We start from the raw sequence: 6,587 nt of genomic DNA on the forward strand, positions 1-6,587 counted from the left end.
ACTAAAATCAATCTTTTTCATTATCCTCGAGGTAATGGAAAAATGATAATTGTGCACTTTCTTCTTAGAGAATGGACAATGTTTATCCATAAATTAGTATTTAAAATGCCGGAGTTGGTCAGATATTAGACAATAAAAACCACTCGAGATCAAAATAATGAAATAAATGGGATTCCATATCATTTTGTTTTAGAAAATAAATTACATATGTTCATGTATGATTTGAAACGGAAAAACAAAAACAAATTATATGCATTAATAACACAAGCACAAACTTCATTATGGTAGCCACTCGAAGATCGAATATTTTTTTAAAATCAAAATTGAGTATCAACGTGGTAAAATCAGGTATCTGTTGAATCTAAATAAGTATTTTTTATGACAAATAAATATTTAATTGTATTACACGATAATTGCGTAACATGTTTATTTTAAAATAAATAACATTAGTAAGTCATCATAACGCATCTTCCATGACAACATCGACATTGAATTTGTGTATTGTGACAACTTGAATATTGGATATTTTCTCACAAAATGTAAGCATCTACATGGAAAATCAGTTGTATGTTAATCCAAATTAGATATGTTTTAGTTCAAATAAGTATTTAATCGTATTCCTTCACGAGTACGGAACATGTTTATTTTGAAAAATAAATAATATTAATAAATAGTCCTAAAATATCAGTATTTAAATGTAACTAAGGGAAATAAAAAAATTATTTATTCTAGTTCATGTTGATAGTCTATTTTTAAAAATAGCCTTAACTACTAAAAATTATATCATTTAACATTTTGTAGTTTAATAATCCTAAAATATATCTTATTTTCATTTTCTCATGTCAATAAATTAATATAGTTTATTAAAATTAAAATCACATTTCAAAATAATTAAAATAATTTTATCTTTATTATTTATCATTTTTAAATAATAATAAGATATTAATTCAAATAATAAAAATAATTTATAATTTTATTAACATCGAGAATTATTTAAAATATTTATTTTATGATCAAAAGAAATATTGGATTGATAATAATAATGATAATATTAATTATAAAAATTTTAATTAAAAAATGAAAAAATTAGAAAATTAGATGATAATATAATTAATTATAAGAAAAAATTATTAATAATAAATAATTTAAAATCGTTATTTCGATTATTTTTTAAAATATATAATCAGATAATTAATAAAATAATATTTATAACAACAATAATAACAATAAAGGATATAAAATAAATTAATAATATAATATTAATCATAAAATAATAAAGAACACAATATTAACACTAAAAAAATTAACTCATTCAATAAAAATTAAAATTTTATTAAAGTTTATTTATTAATATAAAACAACAAAAAAGTTTTTTTGACTTGGGGATGTTTATATTTGATATTATATAATATAAGGAAAAAAAATAAAGTTTGGTCAATAGATAGTTGAAACTAAAATTTAAATTTTGTTGGTATTATTTACAAAAGAAAAAAAAAACACACACACACAAACATTGAATCCTATTGAAAATGGTTTTTTTTAATATAAATATAAATTATAGAAAAAAGAAATTATTTTGCTTTCGTGTCTCCCTTTCTCCCCACGAAACGAGACGAACGGCGGGCGGAAATGTCTCCGATTAGGTATGAGCTCAATCTCCCCTATTAATATTCTATCAATAACAACTAATTCATGTGTTTTTAGGAATGGTGTTCGCAGTATTTTATCAAAACAAGTAGAGAGGAAAATTATTGTTCGTGCCCCTCCCGTGGAAGACGAATATGGTTTGAAAGGTTAGCACTGTCATGCCTTGTATTCATTGCGAAGATATTGCTTCTCGATCTCATCTTTTTGAGCATGAACATGTCAATAAGGTCGAACCACATTATGCTCTGTCCATTGTTAGAGAATTATTTTATGGTTGAATTTTATAGAGGATGGTAAACCTGTAGGCTCCAAATAGATTTAAGAAACTCCCCAATAAGCTGTTGTAATTCCTGATCTTTATTACTCGTGTTGCTGACTCTTGACTTGTTGGAAAAGATCGTTCCTTTGTTGCACCTGCCAATTGGACTGTCATCCCATTGTATTCAAGCTGCGTGCACATTTTTGCAAAATCCCATTGGATTGGTCCAAAATTTTGTAGCTCATTGACTCCCATTAAAACCTCCTAATGGAATAACAAAAAAATTCAAGCATAAAGCGTGTTTGTCAAAGAAATTTACGACCCCTGGACACCACTTAAGCATGGAAAGAGATGGCCAGTGACGATTACCGATAAAGCAATTTAATTTTCTTTCGGCAGACCCGACATCTCTACCAATGAATTACCTGAGAAACAATGCGTACTTCCGGAGTCGATGAAAACAAGTAAGAATGTTGCTGAATAGATCCATCAACCTGCATGGTTTACGCCCCTTGGTATCTGTGATCGCATGAATTGAAATTTCCAGATCCTCAGAATTCACGTCAACTTCATTTGATGGAATTCCTTCATTAACCGTTTCCAACCGAACCAAAATACTCTCTTACATCTGTGCTTGGAGTATATAACTTGTCACAATTCGAACACAATCCTTTAATTGTCGCTCCTTCATCTCGGATCTTTTGAGTTACTTTACGAACCGAGGTTGGAAGTTATTATTATTATCGGATGATTTTCATGGCAGATCTGAAGTTATGGATTGCCGTGCACACCTTTTTTCATACAACCTCACAAGTCTCATTGTACTTGTTAAATCCTTGAGTTGATGCGGTTCAGCTTTCACTGCTATTTATTATTGAAATTCTTCACTTATTGTTCGCCTGATAAAGAGCAAGCAAGCCCCTGCTGCAAGAAAGCTCAAACCGGCATTGATAATCTTCGAAGGTTCCTTGTTGCTGCAATTTATATAACTCCCCCAATGTGTTGCCTTGTACAGGATGTCCAAATTACAAATCACATTGGTGCTTGAAGTCCTCCCATGACAGATTTAGTCAATCCTTTTCCAACTTCAAAAAACATAATTGGCCATCCCCTTCAAGATGGAAGGATGCCGACCCGATTTATCTTCCTTTGATGTATGTTGGGGACGAAAGAAATGCTCAAAATCGATGAAGCCATCCTCAATGGATTTGTGTGACCATCGTAACAAGGGAAATCCAATTTTGAATACCTGTTAACATAAGAATGACCTTCACCCTGTACCTGCTTGTGTCGTGAGTGCTGGTCGCTAGGAGTCATGGGACTTTGCGTGTACCTCGATCCTCCTTTGCTTCTTTCCGCAATTTTGATTCATTCTTGGACATTTCCTCTTAACTGAATTATTCCATTCTCGTTGTCGCCTTTAATTGGAAACTTTTCATCCTGATATTTTCAGGAACATCTCAAACTGATCTTGCAAGACCTTAAATCCCCCATTACTCTTGGGGCTGATACCAATTTGTCATGTGTTTGTGAAATGGATCTTGTTATGGGTGTATTTGCTGTAAAATCATTAAATTTCCTGCGTGTGTTTCTTTTTGTTCTATTTTCTTCTGTAACTACCTATTGTTTAATATCGAAGTGAGGCTCGTTATAGAGAATATATACAGAATATTCCCCAACCAAGAAATAATACAGAATATTCCCCAACCAAGAAATAAAACTGTTTAGCGGTATCCAAGTAAATAAAACTGCCTACTCCTATCCTTAAACTAATACATATATATTTACATGGTTTTATCGAAATTTACACAACATTACAGAAAATGACTAAACTAATTATAATACAAATTCTTAATTCTTGTGCTTGAAACGTCCATGCCTTTTTAAACTATGACTTAATGTGTATAGAGGATAAGCACATCATTAACGAAGTTTCGATGTTTGATGCAAATGTATTCTTAAATTATCTTTTACCCTTTTCAGCAATTACGAACATTACTATGTTTCTAGCGGGATGTTTCACTGTCTACGAGGTGGTAAGGTAGGTGGTGATTCTTCGTTTTATTTATTTATTTTTTTTGGTACGTTGTATTCTGATTACTGCTAGAAATATACATATACAGTATTATCTGATTTTTGCAAACAAATTACTTATCTGATGAGATTCTCTATGTTATAGACGCAAGCGTGAATCACGTCGCATAAGGGAAGCTTATAAGAGGTTTGTTAGTTTTATATATCAGCTATTAAATTATTGAACTTACTTTCTCAATTAATACTAATATGGTCGTCTGTTTAGATATACAATATAGTCTAGTGGCATTTCTGATTTGCTTTTTGTGTTTCAGGGAAGAAGAATAGGAACTCCTGATGGTGCCGGAGTTGGATGACATATATTATTACGTCTTAGTGCATGTTCCATTTAAATGAGATGTATTTAATGTTGGAGAATTAATTACGTTTAAATATTTTTATGGTTATGGCTTAATATAAGATTTCAAAAAATGGTATGTCATCTTTTTCACGTCAAACTTTGCAAAATTATGGATTTTACATTTTAAATATCGTTATTCATATGCTAATTGCTAACTCAGAGTAATTTCTGTATGTTTATTGTTTTTTTACAAATCAAATATGTGATGTTCCTATTTCATTAACTTGTAAAAGACAATTAGTTTTTATTTAGTTAAGTATCTGTTTTCACACCAGCTTTGCCTTTAGGCAAATAACATACTACAGAGTAATAGAAAAGATGATAATGAGCAACGAAATTTCGTGACTTTCGTTGTACAAAACCCAATCTGTGAATATAAGGACTTACTGAACCGAAATTGTACTGATGTAACTCTTCTATAAACACTGGAACATGCCGTATCAATAGTTCTACCTGTAAGAGAAACATGGATTTAATCATCAGTGTCTACTTTAAACATACGGTACGGTGGAGAAGTTTGTAATTTGCAATGAAGTACTCAAAAGGCTTATGAATGATTCACCTAAACCTATCATGTCTGGCAGTGGTTTCAACATATAATAAAGTTAACAGCAGCTCTCCGCACCATATACACACACACCTACTGTGTCGGATATAGACATGTTTTCGGGCAATTATACAAAAGAGCACAAGAGTAAGGGACCAGGAATGAAGGTCATATACTCCTGCCACTTGTTAGAATTACCTTCGTATAAGTTAACTAGTCCACATTTTAATTTGCATGTAGAACCAAAATTGAGGCCTAGGCTGATGTGGGTGGCATGTTAGAAGGCTGGATGCCTTTAGGCAAGCCAAGGATAGAGTGTCTGAGTTTTCTGAGGAGATATGACCCCGTTGAGCAGAATGAGTATGTACCTAAGGTTCAGACGTATTCGAGCAGCTCAGAGCATGCATCGTCACCCGAGTTTACATGCGAGAAAGAGGTTCAAAGTGTGTCTCAGTGTAGTGCATTTGAAAATTCCGTTGATTTACAACACACTTACTTGGGTGGTTTTCAAGATGATGATCCTTTTGGCTCCCAGATGCAGTATAATAATCAATTCTCTACGTTTCAAGACATTTATCCTTAGTTCCAATGGCCCTCTCAAATATTTTTATTCTAGAAAAGATTATGGTATATGTTAAGTTGCATAAAACTACGAAAGGAGAAAGGGCAGGACAGGAAAATCTCTGTAACTATACAAAAGGTGATATTTAGTACTAGGAACTAGTAAAAACATTAGCTACTCAAATTTGATTTACTTGGTTGTTGCGATGGTATCATGATAACATAGTTTGATGATATATTCGGGCTACAGTCTCTCTTAGACCATAAGAGATGCTCCTTGTATAGCACATATAGTTTGGATATGTAGGTTTCTCATAGTTTTTACCTTCAATGATATATGAGATACTTTGAGCATTTCTAGATATTCCGAGTTGAGAATTATGATCGCGAAAATGCCGGAATGGTGATAGGAGATCGACCAGGTTTCGCATAATGTTATGAAGGGATACCAGATCGGTTAAAACTTCACTCAGCAGATAGGAGATTCTTAAATAGTTTGTACTTTGATACATGTTTGTTTGTTTGGCATGAAACGTTCTTTCATAGAAGAATGTAGTATTATAAATTCCAATATCCATATGTTTCGTGTAGCTTCTTTTCTTTTAAGATTGTCTTGATATTTTAATTGAGTCTTAAAATGTTTTTTGTTTAAACAAGGACATTCGTGAAGTTCTTGAAAATCAAGATAAAATAATTTGCAAGATCAAATTTCTGATTTCACCCGACAAATATTTAGAGACTAATAATTATTTGTATGTAGTATGATAATATTACCGACGTTGTACATTTGAGTATTTGCAAAGGTAATTTGTATAATCACCATTTTATTTGCATACAAGAAGGATTCCTTATTATATTATTAAAGCATACAATAGCTTCTTCTCTTTTAAGATTCTTCATCTGATTTTGTCACGACAATTTATTAACCGGCTCAAAGTTTGTCCATCGTCCCTACTAAAATCAATCTTGTTCATTATCCTCGAGGTAATGGAAAAATGATAATTGTGCACTTTCTTCTTAGAGAATGGACAATGCTTATCCATAAATTAGTATTTAAAATGCCGGAGTTGGTCAGATATTAGATAATAAAAACCACTCGGGATCAAGATAATGAAATAAATGGGATTCCATATCATTTT

The 6,587-nt window shown here is 31.6% G+C and overlaps 1 long non-coding RNA gene across 1 annotated transcript; it reads left to right on the forward strand.

The window, feature by feature from the left end:
• Window positions 1–1,532: 1,532 nt before the first annotated feature.
• Window positions 1,533–4,430, forward strand: LOC140821718 (uncharacterized). The gene is made up of 5 exons (XR_012115832.1): window positions 1,533–1,643; window positions 1,705–1,793; window positions 3,890–3,947; window positions 4,086–4,127; window positions 4,255–4,430. It is a non-coding gene; the product is annotated as an uncharacterized lncRNA (long non-coding RNA).
• Window positions 4,431–6,587: the final 2,157 nt, after the last annotated feature.

The sequence above is a fragment of the Primulina eburnea genome, unplaced genomic scaffold (genome assembly GCF_022965805.1).
Source record: "Primulina eburnea isolate SZY01 unplaced genomic scaffold, ASM2296580v1 ctg739_ERROPOS11973397, whole genome shotgun sequence".
In the NCBI taxonomy this organism is placed as follows: Eukaryota; Viridiplantae; Streptophyta; class Magnoliopsida; order Lamiales; family Gesneriaceae; genus Primulina; species Primulina eburnea.